This window comes from Diprion similis, chromosome 11 (genome assembly GCF_021155765.1).
Source record: "Diprion similis isolate iyDipSimi1 chromosome 11, iyDipSimi1.1, whole genome shotgun sequence".
In the NCBI taxonomy this organism is placed as follows: domain Eukaryota; kingdom Metazoa; phylum Arthropoda; class Insecta; order Hymenoptera; family Diprionidae; genus Diprion; species Diprion similis.
The window spans coordinates 12,326,025-12,353,778 of NC_060115.1; the positions used below are offsets into that span (position 1 = coordinate 12,326,025).

At 39.8% G+C, this 27,754-nt stretch overlaps 1 protein-coding gene across 1 annotated transcript in view; it reads left to right on the top strand.

Moving 5' to 3' along the window:
• LOC124412261 (ephrin type-A receptor 4) overlaps positions 1-27,754 on the top strand; it is a 151,521-nt gene that overhangs the window by 64,839 nt on the left and 58,928 nt on the right. The window lies entirely within an intron of this gene.

A 27,754-nucleotide genomic window follows, 5' to 3' on the forward strand; every position in this document is an offset into this window, starting at 1 on the left:
TGGGTTGCAACTTGGGGTTCAGCATTCGCCGTTTCAGAAATGGTCTAAAAGTGAAAAATGCAAATTCAGTGAATTCCAATAGTTTCGCCCACTATTCCCAAGTTTCATGTTGTTTGGAATAATTATTCAGTCATTTCAATGGACTTGAAGTTAAGTACGTAGCAGGACTTGAAATGATTCAAAATGATGTGAAATGACTGAAATTCATCGTAACGACACTTGAAATCACTTGATCTTGTCGTGATGTCGTATGAACTCATTTCAGGCCATTTCGTACAGTTTTCAAAATTCGTCGACTCCCCCGAATCGTTACGATCCTAAACCCAGGTGAAGGCTCACTCGTCAATCACTAAGCTAATTAGCCAAGCTAGCAAGCTAATTACTGCTAATTGGCGCTAGTCATTCTTTTTGCCGACAATATTCGAGAATGTCCAATTGGCGGTGTTCGGATTTCAACACGCTTGGTGTATCCACCAAGGAACATCCTCTGACTGGTTACGCAGATGGTTCGCTCGCGCATCGCCTCAAGAGACAACTTATACCCATCTCTCAACAAACTTACGGGCTGCACTTCGGTGAACCTTCGTACGAAGCACACTCATACTGTATCACGTATACCCTCCAATTGTCGAAGAGAGAAAGAGGAAGAAAGAGAGAACGAAGGTGACTTAGAGTTACTCGGGTTGTCTGGAAGGGGGTAAAAAGGAGTCAAAGTATCGCGGCGCGATCGGCATGGCTGAAACGCACGCTCGGTCGGTGGTTTGTCCGAGTATGCGTGGGTAGGTACGTAACGGCGTTATACTAAGGTGCACTTTATCTAGGACATGCGATATTACCGGCTGTCTCTTATAATATGATACTGTACGGAATAACAGCGTGAAGCAAACGCGGCGGCAAACATACCGGACAACAAACCGACTCGCCGTGTCAGTGCGAGATACCCTGCACCTACCGGCAAATCAAACTGCCACACTGCATGGGATTTGTATTTCTATGCCTCTGTGACGTTTATGATGCTATCTTACCTCTTCTAGTACCCTGCACTGGCGTAACTATAAGAGGAACACTTGATGGAACTTGAATCGTAAGGAATCTTGACCCGCTAATGGTCGGATCTATACTTCATTTTCGTCATTTCAACGTAAAGGTTTAATCTTTGGAAAATCAAAAATACCTTTTCACTGAATTTTCCTCTTTCCATTAGATAATGAAATATTGTATCGCTATGATAAGATATTTTTTTCACCCCTGATTTGCCTATTGCAACGTGGCAATTTTTTTTTATTACAATTCAAACCCATATGGCTATCGAAAATTATACGGATTCTGTTCAGTATTGTTTTCGGCTGATGTAACATTTATTGATTTTCCGCGATTGGGTTTCGCCTAAATCTATCGACAAGAAAAAACGTGGAAATACTATCAATAAGTGCACTCGAAAATTAATTAGTGTACTACAATCTCGAAAGCTATGTGCGTAAAGAAGTCGATTATTTTTATATCATTTGAACCCAAAAAATGAAAAAATATCTTGCACCTTCGTACCTATAGCTTCGTTTGTAACTCAAAGTCTCGTGATCGATTTATTGAATCCCCATCTTGCCGATTCGTTTATGGTGAAATATCTGCAGAAGTAGATACGCCTTAACAAAGCACTCTTTCGTATCTCTCAAGTTACACGTTTCTCTTACTTAGAGTTACAACTTGAAGAATAATGTTATATGGTCAGTGTTGCTTTCCCTAGGAATCTGAAAAGCTCTAAAATCAAATATAATCCATTAAAAAATGAATTGTACGATTCTTTAGTACACCTTATGCTTTCATTTACCGATATAGAAAAATGCTAGTCATGAAAACTTGGTCAATTGCCTACCAAATGTTCGATAAGCAAAGCATTGAATGTGAGTTTCAACGCCTAGCAGTTGTGTGACGTCCGTGAAAAAAAATATCACGAGCCAAGCTCACAATGGCCACGGATTGTGTCACGCGAACTAGATTCATTGAATTGAATGTCGTATACACTTTAACACAATATTTAATTTATCATTACGGTCAATCTGACGGGCTACTTGTCAACTCATTTCCTTTCTCCAAGTTCGAAATATTCATTTTCAAACGAGACATTTATCACAAGAGTATACGGAAAATAAGAAAAGACTACTACGAGTTTCAGAACACAGCCATTAATTATCGCGATCAATTTTACAGATAACTTTCCATGACCTCGAAAGCTTCGTTTCGTAATGAGTAAACGATTTTATCGTGATCGTGAGCATATTGAGGCTACACCTTGCGCTCTTTATTATACTGCATATTACTGTATTATCATTATTGTCAGTGTATTTTTTTCAGTATACTTCGCACTCTCTTGAAACAAAACAATGAATGATTAAAAAAAACCTCTTAGAGGAGGGAATTCAAGTTTTATACAGATTTCTTCCACTCCCGAGCCCTTACACAAGTTTTTTTCCCCAACCAATTGAGGGAACTCTTAGAAATTTTTTTGCCACAATTCAGATCTTGAAAGGTTCCACCTCATCGTTAGTATAGAAACTACCGACTTGAGTTTTGGATGGAAACCATAACAATAATAATGATGACAACAATAATAAACCGATATATATATATATATGAAAGTTTTGAAACACTGTGGCAAAAACTTTCACTTCTGCTTATGGATGTATTTGACCTGCAAACTTCCTTGGATCGTTTTTTCGCACGGTTTCGATCGTTTTCCATTCGTCGCACGACAACTCTACTTTAATTCCCGACGTCGCGCAAGAAAAAAATCAGTTTCTATGCAATCTACGGACGCTCGTCCTTTCTTGAACGGGCGTTTGCAATTACTCAGGGGATTATATAGCGATAGACTCGAACAACATATCCACGGGCAAGCGGGCAGGTATAACGTCTCAGTTTGTCCCAAGAATCAGGACTGTTAGTCGAGTCGACGCGTTGGCGGTACAATCGCGAAGCAATGCAAGTTTATCTAAAGGATTACACGATGCCGTATCGATTTCAATGCCGGAAACGGTTATCAATTGCTGCGAAACCGATACCCTGCCATCCTATCTTACCGTGTATCTTTCGATTCGCGATTCAAATACCAGGTTTGTAACTAATGCGGCGCGAGTACGCGAGTCTATGTACTTAATCGATTTAAATGACCATTTTATTTCATTCCTTATATCTCAGCACTTGACTAGCGTCCCAGCTGCACCGTGTTAATCCGGTACAACATGTGCATCGGGCACGATTAATTATACGCTTAAGTGTTTCCGAACGCCCCTTACATACATCTAAGTATACACTTGCGTTATACGAGTTCGCTTCTGCAGATTTGTTCAATTTGAAAGAATATTTACCGTTTGAATACCGGATTTCTTTTTTGTTCAACGTTTTCACAACTTTTATTCAAAAGCATTCAACTTATAAATTTCCTAATATTTTTTCGAAAACGTTTTCCGTATGGCTTACACGTTACGTGAATATGAAAAATTCAATTCGATCGTCAATAGTTTGTTGAACGTATCATCAAAACTGTCGGAAGCACAAAGTAGCAGCTTATAATTACAATATAACATCATAACCGTTTATTTTATTCGTTGTATAAGAGCTGACACTTCACGTTATTCAGATACGACGTGTAGACATTTCTTTTTACCATTTTTTGTAAATATTAACTCACTGTTGGCTCTTTATTGAACGCTTTTATTGCCAACCGCGAATGTACCGTATAAATATCATAATTTACATAAATATTGGCTTACCCATGTTTAGTTACCGATCACACTATTCGGATCAATTATATAACGCCATTCACTTTTATACAATATTTATATATGATGAAATTTTTTACTCGGTTACGACACTGTGATCCACCGCGCGAAACCTGATATAAGTCAATGCGCTTTGAAGACGCCTCTCTCGGGGTGCAAGCTTACGATTAGCTCTTAATGTGGTATCCAGTCAGACGTATTACCCACGTGCGATAATACTGTTCTTCACATCTGCTTTAGAGAATTGAAACACGACGCATCGCTGGCCATTGGAATTTATCTGCATATGATGATGGCGTTACGTTCGCGTGATTTTTTATTTCTGATGCAAAATTGATATACTTCAACAGGCTTAAAAGTTCAAGAATGTACTCGCTCCTGATTTTTTGTTTTTTTACCGAGCATTCGAGAGTTAAATATTGACTTTTTTCCGTATCGTTAATAACATACCTTTTGACACAGGCGTAGTTGGTCCGTTGTTTTTTTACGCGCGTCCTCTCTTTCAATTTTATCGTTATTATTATTATTAATATTATTTATTTATTTTTTTCATGGCGCTACAGACCTTCCTCGTATATCGTACCCATATTACACACTCACACACGCCGTTTGCGAGCACGCGGGCCTACACACGAGAGAATATACGACTGCAGTTATACGTGATGCGGGGGGAATGGTGTGCGTATAATATCTACCATATGTATAGCCGTATAACTAACCGTACGAGACATTTAGAGGCGGCAATTTGTCCCATGGATTCTCGAAAATAACCTACCGGGCGACGGCAGGCAGGCAGCCGGCTGGACGGCCGATACTGGATAAAGAAATATCTAGTTTAAAAAGTAGCTGCAGGTCTGTTTCTCTCATAAGACTCGGTAGAAACATCCCCTGCTGGTGGCATACTTATATGGTGGTATATACTTATAGATAGCTTATTTTGTTCAAATTCCCTTGCATTTTTCTTCTTCCATTCTCTTCATCTACAATATTATATCGTAATTTCAGAATTCGTTTTACATTGTACGTCATGCAATGCATACACACGAGGGGTTAATCGTACTCGAATTCACATTCGTAACGGCTGATGAGGAGTCATCTGATTTTATACTTTCAGTTACGTGAAGTTGGTTCAGATCGTATCAGTTTATTGCTAGTCGTTTTCAAAATGTTTGACGCTGAGTTCACTTCGAGGACGTGTCACAGTCACTTCTAATCACGTAAAGTCACGTATCTGAAGTTTCGATCGGTTAAGCGTGATCGAAAAATCAATTTTTCACTGATTCTGAGCTTTGATAATAGGCAAATGTAAATCGGTGCTTTACCACACTTAGAGCTAAGCAATTGAAGATTTCAGGATTAAAATTACACATTCTTATGTACAGGGTGTCTCAGAACTAAGTACACAACAAAATGATAGGGGTAATAATAGAGTTACGTTCGCGAGATATGACCGGTCGAAGAGACGTTTTTTAACGACTGGTTTTTGTAATAAAATTTGTTACTGGAAAAACTTTCGTTTGAGATTCTTATGTTTGAAAGCGTTATCCATTTTCATCGCACGTCCTTGTTGTTGCCTCGAGCGCGCTTATCAACGCGACTCGTAACCGATCCTGTAGACTCAGTTGCTTACATGACGGTATATATTAGCGGGATTTTTTAACCGGTTGTAACTCACGAATGTGACTTCGGAGACCGCATGTTTTTTAGGTTAATTTACTCAGCTCGACCTTCTCTATAAGCCCCCATCATTTTCTGCACTCAGTTCTGAGACATCTTGTAGAAATGGTCAAACCCACGGCGCACGGTGCACACAGTTAAAATAAAGAAACCGCCTGATTTAAAAAATAAGAAAATTAGAATACTGGCACACGGAGAGTCAGACATTGACTGGAAACCAGTATATTGTGTGAGAAGGGACGAAAGTTTGCAACTTTTGGCCTGAGTCACACACGATAGTTTTCGTAACACGCCATTGAAAAGTGATGGGGCTTTACGTGGTAGTTTTGTGGGACGCGAGTGGTACAGTTTATCTCCCTAGGGACGAAATTGAAACAATTGTGGACTGCGCATGCGCGAACCTATCTTTTCAACACTGAGATGAAATCGGTTATTTTTGTCCCGCTAAACTGCTACGCAAGGCCCCACTGTTCGTCCTGGTGTGATAAAAATTCCTTTCCATGAAACGGTATACTAATAATTCTTGAACCTACCGTGGAAACGCTTACCTTGCCGTATGCAGCAGTTTACGAAGAGAGTTTCGGCTTCTCGAGGATCGACACAGCCTCGACCATACTTGTGTGCAACACTCGTGTTATGATACACTCCGACATCTACACGTGACACGAGGTATGGCTCAGGTACGCAGGACTGATGCGTATATGTATAGGTATGCACTCGAGGTGCGGTCCCAGCGGGGGGCCCTACGCCGGTAAATTGGGCTCGTTTTGGGCCCGTTTTCAGGGTCTCTCGGCCATCAAACTTTCTGCCCTGGTTCTCTCGGCTTTCGTGCGACGTACGAGTATACTGAACGCGCATTGCTGTCTGCATATCTATTTAAATATGAATGTTTATGCACGGGTAGGTTTTACATTCTACACTACGCATTTTTTCTTCTTATTCTGTTTACCTTATATTTGATTGTACAACGTGATCCAACATTTCGTATATGTAACGGTTTATCGGGCGAGTTTATTCGTCATTTTATAGCGTATTTTTTTGAAGAAGAGAATTAAGAGAATGCACATAAAAAAAAAAATTGATCCGTTGGACCCGCATTATTTAGTGTTAATGTAGAGACAAACCAAAAAATTGTCAAAAATTTAAGTAACAGACTTGCTAAATTGTGATACCCATTTAATTATTTTTGTGAATTTTTTTACTAGCGCAGTGACAATTCTCGTTCCGTTAGCAAAGTTCCTGCTGACACTATTACTAAAATTTACTGGTCCAGCGTATTATCCTTCCCGTGTTCGTTTGAATTTTTGTTTTGTCAGGGTGGCCGCGAATACGGTAATTAGAAGGTACCTGCCAATATTAACGAATTTCAACAATGGTCGGACAAATTTTGCGAAAACGTAGATAAATTTTGAATCGTCGTTGAAGATTCATTCGCAAACTTGTTTCTGGAAGAATTGAATATTGAAAGTGAGAATAAACCCTTACGTCTGAACATCTTGAATAGATATTTTGCTGCAAGTCGTGTGAAGATTTCATTCCTTGTGTCATAATAAAATACCATTTCCATTCGCGATCCCATAATTAATGGGGTTAGGTTAGGATCTCAAATCGCTCTAAAATGATTAAACATCCCGCAGATGTGTTTCAAGTTACTTTATAAAAAATAGTCTCCCAAATAAAATGAATCGTCGTCGAGTGAAATCGAACAAATCTACCACATTTCTAAATGCTTCGAAGCGATTTTAAATAAACAATCATTATCTAAGCTTCTCTTTGCAATTCCTTCACTATCTTTTATTGCTGGATTTGCAGAGAGAATTTTCGTAAGAATATCCGGTAATGAAATAAATAAAGAGTTTCAATGTTTGGCGAATGAGTCTCTTCATATCGGAACGGTGCTGCAGCTGCATTAATAACTTGACGTAGAAGGAGTTGCTTTTACATAAGCCGTTTCAGAGGATTCTCTTATACGTGTGTACCTACACTAAAACGAGTACGGAATACTTCCGCGCGCCGGACTTTGAACCTGACCAAAATCAACGCCCCCGTCCGCCCCTCGAGCGACGCCGTCGACGTCGACGACGACGAGTAGGCCCGACGTAGGTATATTGTTTTAACGGCTTTGCGAGCGAGCAGAAGCCTTAGCGCGCGGACGTCAAAGAGCTTAGCCAATAAAAACATTTTGACGACCCCACGAAATCGTTGGGCGAAACATAAATTTCGTTCGAAGACTCCTCGCGCGCTCTTGTACGGTTTACCTTGGCCGCGTCCCGCGTCCCGACGACTACCGGCCGTCATTTTCGACGTACTCATATATGCGACTCCTCCGCGATCGACGAAACGAAGAGGCATATTTCGCCTCTTTATGCCTGCCATGAAGTGTGAAATACGAGAAAGAATAATAATAATAATAATAATAATGATAAACATCCCGACGCATCCGCGCATCTAGATTCTCTCGGGATCCTTGGACGTATTTATTGGAATATTATCTCGAAACGGGCGGTGCTGGTCATTCGTCTTGCAGGTTCATTTTTTACCCCTGCATGCGCAACCTGAGGATCGCCGTTCTCTGGGTGGCTAATTTACTTTACTACTTCGCACATTACACCTGAAAACAGCGAACGTAATCGTTTTACAATTTATTTACAAAAAACCCTGCGTACCCACCTGCAGTATTCCGAGGTTTCCTGTAATTTATCTCTCGTACTTCCCGTTAGAAATTTGCAAAAAGCTTTTTCGAATTTATTCTCGATGCATGGTACTGAGTTAAAGTAACTGTATTTGCAATTTTTTTTATTTGGTTTTACAAATTTTTATCCTTGTTGAGTATAAGCCGAACATTTTACCAAATCTGCTCCAATTTTATTATTGTATAAAATGTCTCGTGATGTTGAATCAAAAAATTCCCTGACACTTGATTAACAAAACAATCGTGTGCATCAATTATCGTATGAAATGATTATTTCAAATTTATTCTGTGAACAATAAATGCTAATAGGCAAGCTATACACGTTCGCGTGGTATTAATGTTCCCTTGTATCCTCAAGTATCAGTATTCTTGTGCGGTGAATATAATTTATGGCTGCCTCGTGGATGATTCATTTTTATTCGACAGCTCATTGAATCATAAAAATATACTTATTTTAGCAAAACACTGTCAAAAAATGTCAAAAAATGCGCTGTGGACTTCTATAGAATATTGTTTCGGTGTCAATCAAACACTATTTGATGTCAATCTAACACTATGTGACATTCAAGTTCTGAACTGACCGCAAAAATTGTCCGACAGTTTTGTCCACATCGACCACTTTTGATAAACTTTGACACCGCCAATTTTTTACAGTGTACTTTTGTCTGGATTGAAGTTAGAGACTAAGTGTCTTAATTATATTGGCTAAAAGTTGAGGAAATTAATCCGTTAAAAATGCTTGTTATCAGTTTGAAACTACTCGTTTTAGCACATGTGTAATTCATCATCGTTCGGCAAATGATTAGCACACTTATAATGTAAAAATAATCAAGCTTCGTCAGTTTGGCAAGACATTATATGATTCTGTCATCGTAAGGCTATAGATTCGGAGTGATAATTGAGAATTGAGCAGTGAGTATTTCTCGAGTTGGATGAATATGATTGTCATTTTACTGCCGCGATGCTTATTACTTTATTCTAGTACAACTTAATGACGATATTATATATAATTCATACATCCTTTGCCCCTTTCGAGCACGGTAAGCTTCACTTGCTTTTGTTATCTACTTACTCTTTTATGCCAGTTGTGCGTGTGTCCATACGTACCTATGGCAGCCTATACCTGCCCCTTAAGCCTGCAGTATAATCCTTCCCCCTTACCTCATCTCGCCACCAACAGCATTATACGGCATGGGATATAGTTATAGTCAAACTATAACTATGCCATCGTAAAGGCAAGTACCGGCCGCTGCACGCCGGTCTAATTGACCTGTCCATCCTGACCAATGAACTGCCTTCGTGTACCTGTACCACATACCTGCTATATTTAACTATATATACATACTTACTACCGACGTTTTATACGAATGACAGAAAATACCTATACTTACTGTTAGATGCGTCTCGATCTCCTCGCACCCGGCATCGAGAGTGATCGAGAGAAGGGAAACGTATAGAGGAAAAACATGAACGAAGAAAAAGAAAATATTAGAGGGGTAAACGTACGTATAACACGTACTGTATTATACATATACTTTTACATTTACCATGCAGAATATTGGCTTTTCAATAGTTTTCTGTTACACGAGTATAGGTTGAGTATATTGGTGGGCGCAAGTCTGACTAAAATCGCTAACAAGGAAACCTTCCCAATGTCCCGACGGGGATTTGGATGACATATGTATGTATTCACATATGTATATAGTATATACATATTTGTGTATGTGATTACCTTTCTCTTTTTCACCGCCTCGTGAAGCCGTTTCCCGGCGCAAAATCAAATTTTCTCGATACATTCGAGAGTTGATGTGATTTTCTTGAGATTGCTATATTTTTTTCTCTTTATTCTTTTGCGTCGGGTTATGGTAGGTGTTTCATTGCAGTACGTCAGAAATTCGATGGTTACGAGATTGTAAGTAAGCTGGATAGAGTTAGAATTTCTTGTTATGACATTGGACCAAGTTTTGGAAGTTAGGTAAACATTTTACATTCGTGTCAATTTGTTCGGATCGATTGAACATCGTCATCGTCATCGTTTCTCATTGCTAGCAAAAGATATTACGAACTAATGAAACTACTGCATTATCAAAAAATTTATGTAAAATAGGGATTGGGTAACTTCTATGTTTTTTTTTTATAAATATTCATTCATCTTAACGAACAATCCAAAGTTTTTTTTTCATGTGCTTGTTTTTCTATTGTATTTTTCTCCACTCTCTTCCAGCTCGATGCAATCTTATACCGAATTCGCAGAAGTGATTTCGGAGAAAACGAGTTTGAAAGTTGATGGGTGCTGTTTGAATTCCCCCGCGATATTCTCCCGCGCGTTTTCGACTATAACTTTTTTATTCATTCGAATTCCAGGGTCGGGGAAGCTGGGGATGGGGGAAAAGAAGATGAAAGATGCATATACGTGTGATACATCCTCGTAAGAAATACCGTCGTCGACACTACTAAAATAACCCAAAATTCATTTTCAAGAGTTCAAAAGGGCGAAAATGCTTGTCTTCTTATTTCCACTGAAAACTAAATGTGTACGTAGTCATGGGTAGGAGTACAAACAGGATATTATCGTGGAAAATTTAAGCTTAAGGCCACGTAAACCTATTCAACGGCTTGTGAAATAATTTCGCTCCCCGAGAGAAATTTGAAAATATTCTTTATGTTAAGAACTGTAATCGTTGAAAAATGGAGTGCATGAGAAAATTCTCTAAAACAGTGAATACCGTACACCGTCAGACAGGGTTATATCAGCTCACACAATTTGGCCGATCGATGACCAGTATTTCAGGCGCAGCAAACAATCGCCGATATACGAATGATGTAAAAAAAATCAAAGTGACGTTATCACCTCCGTTGTTTGTGATCTGAAATCCCAAAGCTTGTGAAATCCGTCTTGAATTTATCAGATCGACGCTCTGTGGTATCAAAGTTATAGGTGATATACCGCGAAGAGAAAAATGTGTACTTTTTTTCTGAAACCTTCACGGTGGCCGAACCTCTTAAGAAGTACTTATATATATATATATGTACAGCAGGCCTTGATGTCTCTTCGAAAAAAAAAGATGAAAAGGTTGAAAGCTCGCTCTGTGCGATGTGACGTAGGATATAACCAACGAGGGCAATAGAGATATCGAATTTCAGCAGTCGAACACCGCGGTGCTCGATGAACCGCTCAATTCGAGCGATCGGATGGGGAATGGGATGAAGTAGAATGGGATGGGATGAGTTACATCGGCTTTCAAATTACGGGAGTGAAATCCGCGGGTTTGACTCGTCGTAGCCTTTCAGTGGGACGTCAGGCAGTCCGTCCGTGCGATGGATTTCCTCTTGGTACTCACATAATGCGGTCGGGGGTTCGGAAGCCGCCGACTCACGGCTGGCCATCGAAGTGAGACCTGACCGAACGCCTCTTGGATTCGACTCGGTCTTGCCTGATGGAACATTTTTAGTAGTACGGGATGATGATCGGAGAAGAAGAAAGGAGTACTGCGTCCGATCCTGCAATTAAAACACACAAAGATGCTGTGGCAGCGAGTCCCTCCAATACCTCACACTTTCACCTTTTCAGCGTTACGTCCTCCGATCATCCGCGGATGATGATCGTGAATCCTGAAGGATTTGGCCAGATAGAGGGGCGCGTGCGGCGTACCTACGCGAAAAAATTTGCCGCCCATTTAGCCTTTGCAAGTTTTTACGTCTTCTCTTTCCAGCAAAAATTTTGATTTTTGTCATTGAAACGTAAAACGTGGCTTACAGTCATATGTCTTTAGGTATGTCATTGTAAGAATGATAATCATGTCGATGCCTGTTTGATGGATTTATTCCATTTCCTTGAACCATATCAAAATCCAATTATTCATTTCCAATTAGTGCTCTGCTAATTTGTTCATAAGTAAATAAAATTGATTATAAAAGTGGATTGATTCAATTGGTTATACATTGGAAACGGTTATACAGCATACAACTGATTATATTTTTACCAGCTGTTTGAGTCAAAAAATTGCACAAAATACGTCGTTTATTTTCTCATTCATTTTTGACAGGAAATAAATTTCAATAGTCTTATAATCGATCCAGTAATACGATTGAAGCAGTTTAAAATTGATTGGTCAAAATAATTTCATTGTATTGAACTACAGGTATATACTTAGGTAAATGGGTTTTATATCAAATTCGCCTCACGTTTTTTTTTTGCTTTCATTTACTCTCAACTTTTACTTGGATTCACAAATTTTTTTATTCAATGTTCGAGATTCCGAGTAGATTTGTTCTTTATATTATTTATTAATATGAATGATATGCCTAGTATAATGCTTGAATAAATTTTTTCGCTTTTACATTATCATTAATCAAAGATAAGTTATTATAGCGTTGGCGATTACGAGCTGAGATTTATCCGGATTATCCAGTAGACGTAGAATCTCGTACCGTACGTAGCAGACTTACCCGAGCTTATAACTGAAAAGCGTGTGTGAGCCGTGCACACATGTTGAAGCACACAGTGTTTTTCATGTCCATAACTTACGTGCCCACGAAAATATCTATAATGCACGCAGTGCCGAGCAGCACACGTGCAGTGCGGTGTACAACCGAATAGAAAAACCCTCTGAAAAACACAATTGAAATTCGAAATAGGTATGCAAATGATGAACCCACACGGCGTGAACCAAGTGACAGGACACATGACGCTAACCGTGATGCCGGTCAATCTCCCATCTCGACCCTCCTCCTTCTCCTCCTCCTTCTCCTTTTCGCTGGCCCAACTGTATGTATATTGTTTAAATAATTGATTTAACATACGTGTCCATACATTATGCACCGCTGCCGCCGCCGCAAGCGTCGTAACAATGCTATGCAAATGGTAATTTCATCGCATACATTGTGAATATGGTGTCGGCTAACTAAATCTCATTTGTTATGATTATCATCTTTCTTCGTTTTGTCGATATCGTTGCTACCATCGATATTTTTATACCGTTGTACTAAAATAATCGGTATCGTAACTGAAGAAAATAATATCAGTGAACTGAAGTTGAGGTGACTCTCGGATTTAAAAGAAATCTTTGATCCAAACTCAAATACCTGCGATATTGCGAACGTTTTTTTAAATTTACGATTTTGAGGATAACTCAATTAACTGGAAACTTTATGTGCTCAAATATATGGTATCGACAATTGTGGAGTAAAATTGCTTCTATTCTTCCTAACTTTTGTTAAATCGACGAAATCTCGAGTCCAGATATATCTTCGACTGACCGAATTACGCACTTAGAACAGAGTTCACCGAAAAATGACCTCATGCGTTAACAAATTGATTATAGACATGAAGAATTCCGATACATACCTCCGTAGTTCGGAATCACGACTTGCAGAAAGTACGCTGGACTCTTTTGCATTAAAAGGAACGTACGGTGAGTCTCGTGAGTCACTTCTTAGTCACTATTTCGACGAGATTTCACCGCTGCCAGTACGGCAACGGAATACCTCGCACCTAATTTTTGGCCTACCGGGAGTTGCATGAATCAAAGTAAAAGCCGCGACTACAGGAGCCGCACGTACGATACCAGTACCTAATCGCATCATCATCCTCGTCATCGTCGCCGTCATTTGGACTCCTCGTTCCGCTGGGACGACTGATAGAAGGAGGGTTTCGTAAGGGCGGAAGGACGGAAGGGCGTAAGGGGTTATTTCGTCGCGGGTTTCCCGCGGCGGTGGACTTGAGTTACCACTCGATGTCCCGTGGGACAAGGAGTACCGGCGAACCGCCCTTCCGCCACCCACCCCCCCGGGGAATTTCCTTCTTCGTATCCATCGTGCAACCCTGGTGCGGGGTTCGCTTGCGGAGGAATCGAAGGAGCGGAAACCGTTTCCAGGTCGCGCGATATTAAGATTCGCGTTGGGCTCGCGTGAGTCGCTCCCTCCAACCATCCTGGGATCCGGGGATCACCCAACCGCCATGTGACGCACCCTGTACAGCTATTCGATTGCGCAGCACAGTAAAACGTGGGACAATTCCTACATTTTAAACAGGATCACCAACCATCAGGTTCCTTTGACTACCGCCGCGCGTAGACGCGACGTATCCGGTTGTGCATGGAATTGTGTACAATATATGTTCAAGTTAATTTTCAAATTTTTATTCATTCATTCACGCTCTTTGCCAACGCTTACTTCAATCTAAAGTTCAATTCTGAACTGAACGCACCGGTTTACCCTATTGATTGCGGTGAGATGACTTATGCCCAGATCTGAGAACTAACTATTTTGGCACGGTGATCACTCGGCTGGAAAACCTGGAAATGTCACGGATATAATTTGGTATGGGAAAGTCAGAGAAATGTCAAGGAACTCAGTGTTATTTAGGGAATTTTAGCAAATATTTACTGCTTTTAATATTTTTTTTTATTGGAAATTCAGTGAAATATGGCGTTGCAAGCGATTTTTAAGGATTTTGAATTAATTCTAATAATTCAAACTAGGTGGGTTTTTCCTTTTCTTTTTTCCTCACTTGCTCTGCTTGCGCGATTGTTAGGATTTAACTGTACATGAAAGTTAGTCATATTAACAACATTGTCAATATGTACTCTCGAAATAGGTAAAATAGGTATATTTGATTTAAAAAAGAACGAAGACTTTTTGTATTTTGAAATGTAGATGGATTTGTGTTATTTCATTTTTCGTATATTCGTTTGTTATAAAACAAAACTTTGTGTAATTTTTTTTTCTTATATGTCTTTTCAAATCGTTTAATCAAGGTAAAAAAAATCGAATACATCATCAGTTTCTCACGTAATTATTTCCGTGCAGCTATAGGGACAACGGATTTGACATGTGAAAAACGATCCGTATGATGAAATAAAAATTGATGAGGGCATTGTAATTTCGCAAACCCAAAAGCGTTTTGTTCGGTTCAAAGAGTAGGATGGATATATTTGGAAATATAACCTATTTATAAAACTATCCAATTAACTGGAATAATACGATGGCCTTATGACTATTCTTACGTCATACAGTTACCAAGGAAGTTTAACAAAACACTGCAGGTGTTGAAGGATTATACGATTTTGCAGATCAATTAAACAAGAAAATGTATAAAGATACTGTCAAAAAGCGGTTACTACAAGCCAGGGCTACAAAATTTTCAGGATTTATGCTATAATTGGTTGAACCTATCTCTTCGTAAATCGGAGTATAAAATTGATATTCCAGTAGGTACTTTTTTCAGTGCGTGAATGTAGAATGCCGTGACAGGTACGAAAACCGATAATTAAGGTAATTTGGCTCCGTCAAGAAGTGCTGCTACAGCACCGCCTCAAGGGCACCTCTTTTCAAATTGCACATCAAGGTGTACATATGGCGGTTTATTTGAGAGGTTATGCAAGTTTGTAAGAAAGACGCACAAGTCTTCTTTCCTTTCTCACAGTCATGTCGTTCATTCTGCGTGACAGACGATATTTTTTTTTTCGTGCCCATGCCGAGCACAAAAAAGAATGAAATATTGAGCAGAAGAATTACTGAAATATTGAAGTTTACGGTAACGTACCCTCCTGCTTATGTATAAAAGCCTCGGCAATAACACGAAGACTGTAATTTCGTACAGATTATAAATCTGCCAACGCAGACAAAAACGGAAGAAAAAATAAATAAAAAGAGACAAGAAGTTTTTACAGAATCGTTGTATCTTTCCTGAAACCTGGCAGTTTCTTTTTGATCATACATATGTATAGTATATGTATTATACTTGTATACGTGATTCGTTTGCGTTATATACATAATTTCTTTCTTCGTAAAAATGGAGCCGTCCACATCATATGCCTCTCCACCTGCACGTCAAACCGTATGAATTACGTTCATAGTACGTGCGTATACAGCCATATTATCTTCCTATCTACACGCGTATTTTGCAGTCTGGATGGTATTCGTATATTTGCAGGTTTTTTCCCCTTATTTTCTGCGTAGGAGTATGAAAATACATACACGTATGTGTACGTTTTTGTATAATATTCATATATTGCTATTTGTTTGAGATTTGCATGGCATTCGTGACACCGAATCTGTTTTCTTACGGTATGATTAAATATGTAACAGAGTATGAAATCACTCGGATGAGAATTACGTAACGCGTTTTTGGCATTTCAATATGAGGATATAAATCATTACTTCTGTAAATATATTTAATTTTGTCTGGTAAATGAATAAAACTTCTAAAAATTTCCCGATTAAAAAACTTCCTCGGAATTTCCGAATGCTTGTCAATATTTTTCAGAATCAATTCTTTTATTAAACACGTTGAACATGTTCAGAAAAATATCCGATTCGTTTCGATGACATGAATGATATAATTGCAAAGGAATTTTTGTGTAAAAAATTTGACCGATGTCTTCATGTCTACTCAACAAAAGGTAATTTTGAAACTTGGTATGCTAGGTTGGAGAAACATGATTAGAATGAATAATCAGCTTCTACATCAGGCATTGCTATTTCAAGTGAATTCAGATTGAGTGTAGATAATATTTTAGTCAAAAGAACAGCGGAACAGCCTCAACTGGGTCAGGATTTTGGGAGTTGTGTCCTGATCTTCTACATATTATAATGAAACATCAACATTCGAGTAAATATCGTTCCAGTTATACAAAAAACTTTACGACGTAGGCATGTCGTATATAATTATGTAAAAATACTTTATAATGCAAGTAGTTCAGAAAAGCAAGGAAAACGTCGGGCTAGATCGATATTTCCGAAAATGGAAAAAAAAGAAATTCGCCAATTAAGGAGCTGTTCAATTTCCAATCATAGTGGAAATCTCGCCAGTACGATAAATCAAACTGTCAATGTAATCTGATTAGCAAATTCTCTCGCGTTGCCGCGTGTATCCTGCACCCATGCATGCAACTACACGAACACGATTTCGGGTTGAATTACGTCATGACGTCGAGTGTACCTCCATCTCCGGCTAATTATCATAAATTCATAACAAGTTCGTTCCTCGTCGGTAGGTCGACGGGCCTGGGATACAAATTTTCCGGGATTTTATCACGCACATGTGTATTTATTATGTTTGTACCCGTGTACCTACACACATATCGGGTGACGCGACGTCGGGAGAGACAGACTTTTTATGTCCTGCACACGAAGGTAATGAATCTGTTGCAATTCCTGAGTGATCGTGGAACGTTAACGTGTAATTAAGGGATCTCGCTTAGGTCTCGCTGCTGCACCGTGCCGGTAAAATAAGTCAAGCTATATGTGTTTTTTAACGAGCTGCTGGATCTTTTCGTCGGATTTAATTTATACCGCGCCTTTCATATGCCTTAAACATATTATATACACGTGGTGCCTTCTTTGTCAACCGGGCAATTTCGTTCAACATGTTGGATTTTTTTCCTCTCTTTTCGTTAAGCAATTCGCCGGATTCCCGTTTTGATTTGGAGAAGACGGCTTGGGTAATTTTCTCGTTTAATCAAGGGTAATTGTCTCTTTAAGCAAGGTATCGAATCGTTTTTTTCAGAAGAAAACCAAAAGGTCTGTCATCCTTTTTCGAAAACCGCTAAGTCATTAAAAATTCATTGAACAGTCGAGGACCTACAATGTGGCGCAGTTTTCCACAGTCTCGAAATAACAAAATCGGATGAACGCAAAATTTTCTGAATAGCTATGCTAAACATAATTTTTCAAAGAAGTTTAAAATTGAGCGTACCACTTCTTCTCAGAAGTCAAAGAACTGCCATTCTTAAAATTTTTCTTTGAATTGTTGCTAAAACCATCTACATTTCTCACTAACTACAGGCATTCCTAGTATAAGTCTTGATTTTATTTAAGTCCCTTTTTCTGTATCGAAACAATCACAACTTCGATTAATGAATGACTTATTTTGATTTCTGCATATTTTCGCAGTGATACAACAAAATTCAAGGTCCTGCATTTGAAGTTGAAAAAAAAAATCTATTATTTTTCAAACATTTGGAACCAAACATATAAAAAAACAAAAAACAAAACAGACTTACGTATCGTAAATAAATTTATAGTGACGGGGAAATGCTCTCTGAAATGTTCACCGAAACACACGGTATCCCTTCATATGCAATTCAGGAGTAGAAAGGGGTGCTTATCTTTTAAATGGTTGGCTATGAAAATCCAAATATTACATGGAGTTGGGTAAACTTTCAGCTGATTTTAAAATTTAGGAGCCCCGTAGAAGAATTTCTGTTCCGTATTGGAAAAAGCGACACCCGTGAATAATAATCTTATTAATAATAATAATAACAAAAAAACAAAAAATAAAAACGATGTAAATCATTAATCTTGCACACGAGCACGAAGAAAAAGACTCATGTAAATGATATTTGGTTAATTTTTCTCGGGGAAAAGGTTTATTTACATGTCCGTCAGTCAGGTTTCCTTTTCTGCATATCTAGTCTCTCCACGTCACGAAGCTTCGTTTCCCTTTTCTTCGCTTCTTTTCTCTTCTCTTCTTCTCTCCTATCTTCCCATTCCTCCGGGGCTCGTCGCGTTCCAAGCTTCGCACCCCACATAATAACCCGCCGGAAGAATTTTTTCTCCTCCGTTGTGGATATACGCGCACGTCTGTGATTCGTGTGCGTTACACACACGCACGTCACCGAACTTACACAACATAAAGTGCTAAACGCCATACTCGAGACCGGGGTCTTTAATCTTTATGGAAAATTAAAGCAGAAATAAACATGCCGACCTTTGAGTGAAGGCAGCCTGTGATTATACGAGGCGAGAGAAAAAATTATCAGCTCGAATGGCCCCCGTCCGTATGGATGGGTGTATATTGCATTGCGTGCACGCACGTCGGATACACACAAACCGTCATGCATGCACGCGCTGCAAGGACCATTTGGAAGTCGAGTATTTAAGTATTCAGTCTTCACTTATAGTTTTTTTTCCATTTTACCTCCCTTGTTTCGTTTTTTATCTTCTTTATCGGGTAAACTTCTGTCTCGAGTACTTGGGGGTGGCGATACCTAGCCGTCAGGTTCTTTCAATAGCGTATGCATGTGAAACTCTGTACAACGTTTCAATTCCCTGCATGACGCAAAGTTTCGTTGAATATTTTCACCACCGCATCTCCCTCTCCACGGATTTATCTTAACCCATGGTCTACAGTTCTATACTGTCTGTGCATTCGATGGGGAATGAAATGTGATATTCGCCACCGTGTACATGTGAATTCAATGAGTACTTTGTATGTGCGCTGTATACACAGTTTCTTCTATTTTTACTCATACCTTCGTTAATCCGAGCACACATGCTTCAATCCCATAAGTATTGCGCACATAACGTGCAGACATAAACTTTTATACCTTTTCGAAAAGATTAAAGTTATAGAAAGCATGCGTTGAGCTTTTTTCACTTGCACGTCATTTTTTGGATACAAGGAAACATCGTTCCATACGTAGTTGTTAATCTATACATCAGCCGTTGTCTTTCGTTTGTAACTACAGAAGTTTTGAAGACGCATTTCAATTTTATACTAAAAATAAAGTGTTCAGCTACGTATAGTTTAACGTTTTTTAATATCTTTGACTCGTTCACTCTCGAAATCGCAAAATAAATCATATAAATGTTTAGATGGATCTGCCAAATCGTTATGAGCTAAAGAGTTAGAAATAACCTATCTTATACCAACTGTCTATTTCGCAGAACTTGAAGGCAAAATTTTTTCATAGGTTAGCTGATATAGGTAAGGAAAACCCTGAAATCCCCGAAAATGTTAGGAGAAATATCAATCAAGGAAGTTATGATATGGTTACTTTGGAATTGTACGTTGACGCGAGAAAAAATTGTATCATTGAACTTGCATTGTTCTTACGATTACTGCTAAAGGCTTACGACAGTTAAATAATTGATCTTTAATGTTGACGATTCGTTACCGATTTTAGAAATTCGCTTGTAAGAAAGTGAGACAAAAGTTGGATCAGATATTTTGTTGCTAAAATTCTTGGGAATGAACAAGCAATTTCGAAAGAACCGTTATCGCAACTTTTCAGGACTCTTTAGCCCCATTTTAACGAAAGCTCTCCGATTTTTGTTTCATCGTCACCCTCGTAAAAATGGAGAGAAAGAGAGAGATGAAGAGAATGAAAGTAACCGAATGAGGGAGACAAGGGTGCGAAAAAATTAGCAAGTAAAACTAAAGCACCAAAAATCCGAGGCCCACAAGACAAATTCTCTCTTTCCAGTAATTCATCCGGAAAATAGCGCACAGTGGGAAAAATTCCTTGTACCTGTAGTACAGCGAAAGACTTGGGGCGCTGTCCGTTCGGTAAACACCTCGTGCGACGGAAACTCGATGCGGTGATACTCGTTCATCGCTGCATTTCACGATGGAAGTATACCTGCCTACAATTAAGGAAGATCCTCGTTCGAACACGGAATAGTGATTCCATCTTTACAATCTTGTAGAACCCGATGTATCTACGACGAGCGAGTCGAGTCGAGTCGCTTTCGTGTATAAAGTACATATTTATACGGGTGTGCATTCGTGTATTTGGACACATGTACCTCCATCCCCGCCCTGCTATGCACCTGAATCCCGCGGTGTGCGCGAGACACACAGGCATATAACGTGTATAAAAACGTATTTTGAGAATTCTGAACAAACTGGTTGAAATTACATCTCGTTTCTTCTTCTTCTTCTTATTCTTCCTTTTCCTCATCCTCTCCATGAACGGCAAGCAAGCGCCAGTTCCACGGTTATAATATATATTTACTGTTCCTGAAACCCGGCGGAAACAATTTCCTCCCATTCCAAGCAGCATCAGCTCCTCTTCTCCCGCCGCACGTATAAAACATCGAGCTCTCCCTCCGTCGGCACGCCTGCAGCAACGGTAACGCACGACGGCGAAGCTGCGCCGCGTTGCGGCCCGTGGGACGTACGTCGTTCGGAATTTAAATTTCAAATTTGGAGCGTGTCGCGAGGGGTGTGACGGTGTGGGTACGCGCACCAACACCTTGTCAGCCGCGTCGTACTTCTCCCTTCTCCGCTTCCCCGCGTCCCCGCTTCCCACCTTCCTCTCGTTGTCTCGTCTTTCTTTCCTTCACACATAGATGGAGGCTTATTTTTTATTTTCTCCCTCCTCCGGCGAAGTCGAGAGAAAAGGGCGTGAGCCGTTGCATGAAGCTGCGTTTCCGATGGACACGCGTGTCCGACACAGACCGGTGACGGTTGTCCTGTCCCGTCGCCTCCGGGACCACCAACGAACCTGCAGGCTGCACCATCACCTCGAATCGAAGCCGCGCGAACATCAGCTCGGACCCAAATGTACAACGTTTGCACATGTATACACATCTGTGTATATATATATATATATATTTATACATACACGCATCTCCATACTCGGTCAATTTTATTTCGGCCCTAAAACTGTTCCTTCAGCGCGGTGTGTATAATACATATTCTACACTCGGTGCAAGTATGCAGCGTTGATCGTCGGAACGCGCGACAAATTTGACCCCCGGTCCTCGGGGTTCTTATATCCCTTTTGAGAGGGCCGTTCGGACCCCACTCATGGATCTACGTAAATATGTGTGTCTTCTTCTCTACCTATGCACATGCGATGCGGTGTTGAGGAGACAATCCTACATCCACTTCATCTGCACACGTATTCCCCCTGTGTACACATGTCCGCTCGCGCTTAGGTGCCTGTCTGCCTTCCTGCCTACCTAGTTGAAAACCCTCGCTGTTGCTGCCGCCGCCGCCACCGCCGCCGCTCAACCGGTTGTGTCTTTCAATTTGTCAGATGGGCAACAAAACGCGTTGTACACCTCATGCCGCGACCCCAAAGGTGACGTGTCATTGACCTTGATACCATTCGAATATCGCTAATTTTCATCAAATTAGGCTTTTCAGAGCCTTAAATGGTAGGATTCGAACGCAATCGAATGGCTCGTAATTTGGCAAAGGGCAGAATTTTTCTTCGACAAGTCTCATTTGCCAGCATTGAAAAGTGTTTTAAACAATATCTAAACACACTAACAAGGACTAACAACAGCGTTCAAACAAAACGATGATTGTATAAAATGACCGGAACAATTTAGACAGTGTTTTACGTTTTTATATCGTGTGTATTTGAACAACAAGAAAAATCTCTAAAAAAAATTAGGACTCTTCGATTATAGGTAGTATAGGACATTTATCAGAAAAATAGTAGCAAGATGGGCCCTGAATAGAAACCATTCTGCGATTTTATCGACGAAAAGAAAAAAAAAACCCGTTTTATCCAATTTATCAAGTCATATAATAGATTTTTCAATTCGCAAATTATAATTACCTGTTTTTGGAAAATTTCGTCAATGAAGAGAAAAAGTAGGTAAAACGAAATTTGAAAGATAGTTGGAAAAAACTAAAATACAAAATCGCCGTCTGATAATTGTTTGATAGATTTGGATACCTATTTGTTAATATATGAAGAATACATGAAGAAGATTATTTATAGTATTCATATTTATTCATTGGTTCTCAATTTTGCTTTGTATAGTATAACGTTTGCCCTATCATTTGGACATGGCGGAAAGATATAGTATTATACAGTTCACGGACGAAAAAAAAATTATAATTGCCGTTAAAAAGCCAAAAATGCATTCCTACTTCCAGAACGATCTGTACTTACAACGAAGCTTATTCCATATCTAATTTTGAATTCCGATAAATGTATTGGACTTGCATTCGAATTGAGACCCCAATCGTGATCCAGCCACGAGAAACCAGTTAAAAATGACGCTGTCTCGGGAAATTTAAGGTGCATAATAAGGTAGATGCATGTAAGAAGTCTGAATATCCGTATGAAAATGAAGTGAAACCATGGCGTAAATGAATTTAGATGAACTGTTGCGAAATGTTTCTTTCGATATTTTGAACCAACGGGTGATAGAAAGAAATCAATATGTCTGAAAATGTATCAGATTGTGCGGCGCACGATTATCTCTTCTCGATTGGATGGATCAGTTAACGCGAATCCACCAATACCCACTCCGAGCGTATTGTAATTTATACGTCCATACCATCAACTCTCTCCGTCTGATTACGAGCCTGGGAATTGAGAAGGGAGCTGCGGATCCATGAGAGCGTCGCGTATAGTTTGTCAGGCAAAGGAAAGAGACGACGGCGGCAGCGGCGTCGACGAGGAGGAGGAGGGCGCAGGGGGAGGGATGGTGCCGGGCGGGGCAAGGCGGGGCGGATAAGGGTGGCGAAATCGTGCGAGACCGACGTTACACACGGGGCACGGCTAGGCACCCGGCACACATAGGCACACCTACCCCACATGCTCGGAGAGCGGTCGATACCTACTAGGAGCGCTCAACGCTCGCACGCCTCTGAACATCGAGACACTCCAGGGTTGTAGTCGTCGCAGCAGGCGACGACGACGCCGCTCCTCTCGTGCCGGAATCGCAGCTGCATTTTGGCGCCGCGCGTAACGTCGCGACGCCCCCGCCAGCCCAACAATGGCCAGGAGAGTAAGAGAGGAGACTAGACCAGACGAAGAGGAGAGCAGAAGGGGAGAGGAACGGGTTGCCGCATGGATGTCCGTGACGTCACACCTGCTTGAACCTCCCCGTCCTCTTTCCGTTCTGTGCATGTGAAATATACAAGGTGGTTCAGGTATGACTCGACTGCAATTTCGAAACAGGGTAAATTCTGAGCTCAGATGTGAGAAAGAAAAAACATTTATCTACACCGTGAGGAAAAATGAGGCGTTGTCGACTCCTAGGGAGAGACCAAAATTTTTTTGTATTCATCTAAGAATATCTGATGTTGATCTAATGACGTTGAAACTTTGAATTGACAATGAAATTTTTTATATAGTAGTCCACACTGGTCAATTTTAATTCATTATAACATCACAAATTGTAGTTCTAGCATTACGTTTCAGCTTATACAGTTTCATGCTAATTGCATACACCTACAGCCAAGCTCAGTGCCTGAATGTGACGAAGATAAAAACAACTGAAACTTGTATAATAATTGCTGAATACCGTAAATTACCTTCCTGACGATGAGGACTAAATTGAGGATGCTGAGACTCAAAATCTATGATTCCCTCAAAATAATGATCATCGTCCAAAAGTTAATCGCACTTTGCAAAAATTAATGAATACCATCTACCATCGAACGGTTCCGAGTGACACCTGAATCACCCTGTATGTATACAATGTGTGCGCATTTTTCAGATCACGCTAATGTACGCACACGTGGATCGGATCCACAAGTGTAATAGAGGAGCGCGTACGCGTGTAAAGGTGTGCGCGAGGAGGAGGGGTGGCGCAGAACAGCCCTGCACCTACTCGCACTCTCAAAACTCTCTCGCGCACGTAGAGCCGGAAGGGGTTTCGATCTATACCTCTTATCCTATACCCCCTGCAATGTCTCGCCCGCTCTTGCTGCCTCGTACCTGTGACTCCGTGCGTAAGTATAAGTCAGGTACGCGTGTGCACGGTAGAAGGAGCCAATCCAATGTGAGGGATTTTTAATAGTAATGCTGAAGAAATATGTGGACAAGACGGCTTGGATGGAAGGACGGATTAGTTAAAAATAACCAAAAATTCAGCACGAAATTATAGATTTTTGGTTTATAGGATTTTATTGCGTCCTAATTTCTTCCGCTTTCAAAACTTCAGAAGTAAAAACGATTTTTTTGTCGTACATTTATCGAAAATTCTCACCTCGCACTGTATTTGGCCATATATGTACAATGCGATCTCTTGCATACACGGTGTATGTATACATCTACCGCATCTCTCAGGCTTATGAACCTTTCCATGTGGCACGACTTTTTTTTCTGTGTGCTGTGCGGGTTGGTTCCGAAGGAATAGACTTGGGACAGAGTTTTGAAAATGTTGGTGATGGCGTACATTAACTCCGTGATTGATGCCTTTTAGTTAAAAACGTCCCTAGGCGAGGGTTCGAGTACTACAGTCTATAGGATGACATTTAGTACTGCCTTAAGAAAGACAAACACTTTTAACTCACTGGGAGTGGACTAAAAACGTTAATTCCATATACCTACGAGTAAGTAAGTATTTTCTTACTAATTCCTTTTCTACTCTTTTATACTTGTCATTTGATAGCTCATATACATAGGCACACAATATTATGTCGGGAAATATTAGGTTTTAGATTTTTTTTTACTCTCGCTGCAGAAGATGGTATCGTGATCTCTGTACAAAGTCATAAGAGAAAGAAAATAATTAATAAAATAGTATACACTCACCGAGGCTTTTAAATCAAATACTAGGCACACTATGAGGGGCAAATTTGTTAAACTTGATGGTTTAATTGGTCTTACTTTTTGTTAATCGAAAACATCATAAATTTGTCAGAGAATCTCATCACGACTTGACTTCTGACGGTTTTTATCTTCGCATTAGGGTCCATCGCACCACTTGGTAAGGATTACACGATGTTATCTGGAAAATTAAAATATTATATTCAAGAATGTTAAAACCCAATATTTTCTGATGTAACACTCTATACCCCGCGCCGCAGATATCAAATTACAAGAAACAAGATTTTTAGTAACAAAATATTGATTTAGAGGCTTTGAAATTGATGGACTTAGTCTACTCGTGAGTTGAAAATGTTTGTCTTTCTTTAGGCAGCATCGAATGTTATCCCACAGGTTCCAACCCTCATCTATACCGGCATTTCCAACTAAACGGCTTCTTGTTTTATCCAATGTGTACAATGCAACGCTAATTGTAGTTAATTTTTCGATTCAAATCTATATAGAGATTTATTGCTTTTTTTTGATAATTTGCTACTGAAGTCCCGATTTTGTTGTTCCAGTCGTTTCGGTGGACTCAAGGGCGATGCTAGCCAAGGCTGAAAATCACCCCTAGCATCTGAAATAAAGTATGTCTCGCGCAATTTTGTATTTTATCAACACCGGGATACTTTTCAAAGCTGAGGTTGATAATTTACCATGTGTTTTGACGTGAAATTTAAGCAGCTAAATATACTGTTCTTATATTTTTTTTCATTCGTGGCGATGACAACTTTTTTTCAACCTAGCATCGACCTTGATTCTACCAAATCGGCTGAGGCAACAAAATCGGGATATTGACAAAAAATTAGCAACAAAAGAGCACGAAATCTCTATACTGATTTTAATCAATTGTGCTCAAGTGATTATGCCACCGTTAGAGACATCTGACCAACCAATATCGAGCTTCAGCATTCCACTAATATTTGAAAAATTAGAAAAATGTTCGCATACGTTATGCCTGAAAATATGACAGAATTCCCTTGATATAATTGAAAAGATATAAGGTAACTTATTTCGTAGACGTATGTACCGTCACAAAGAACTGCACAATATTAGAATTTAGTCTGAAAAGCTCTTTGCTACCTGAATTTTTGTACGACAAGCTACGACAGTTTGCCCTCACCAGTGATAAATAAATATACCAAGTACCAACTTTAACTGTGTAAAAGAATAATCAACCTAATGTTGCGTCAATGTAACTACGTTTTTATAGTGCAGTCGTCTGGCGTGATGAGGTCGGTCATTATGGGTCGGCTTCTCCTATTTTCAGCTCAAAAGCTTTTCGTCATTCCTGAACGCGCCCGTCGAGTTTTGTCAGGGGTCCCCGATGCGGCGTCACATGCGAAATCAATATACAGAATTTCTCGGAATTGATAATAGGCAGCTTTTACCCTACCTAGGCATTGTTTAAACGTTGTAAAAGGGAGACCGGCTTTCCGAGGGCGTCACGTGGTTTTTTCTACCTATAGACCGACCCTCGATCTGCTCTACCTTCCTCCTTCCACCTCCCTCTCTCTCTGTTTCTCCCATATATATGCATATATGTATATGAGTTCCACTCGGCACGGTACTGCAGGCTGTCACCATCTGTGGGGTGAGAAACTTTCGAGCACACCTACGCACTGAACATAGCTGTGAACATTTCCCTGAACGAATGGCGTGTAACTTACTGCTTTATTATGTGTATAATACCTATGTATTAGGTACAGGTGCAGATCGGCTACGGAGAAATCGTTATCTGTATGTGTAGACATACTTTCTGGAGATGGGAGGGGATATTACCCAAACTCTATGGGGCAATTAGGCATGGTACGGGTTGGGGAAGTGGGGGCAGGTGGGAAACCTGACATTTCGAAATTATTATCCAGAAACCCAGTGAGAATAACAACTCTCATCCTCTTATATTAATTTTATTTACCTTGTCTTGTTTTCCAGTATCAGATGGAAGGTCCGGTGTATTTTATTGTTTTGTGTAGTGAACCTTAAGAATGGCAATAAAAGAACACGTACAAAATGAAACATGCTGAAACCATTTTGATGTATTGAAGCGATGATGACGTGAAAAATGAGATAATAGATGCGATTCTTGGTACCGATGAAAAATCGGTAACTTGATGTGATCATTCTTTCGGAAACGATGATTTTTATGCTATCGTCTGAATACATGTAGATACTTATAAAGTGTGTCAAGACTAATGTCTTGAAAAATTTATTTGCTGAAGAGTTTTTTTTCCTAAGGTTTTATATGCGATGTAAAAAATTCAGAGACAAATTCTGTGAAAGGTTCAGCTTCGACGTAACCTATAATCCAG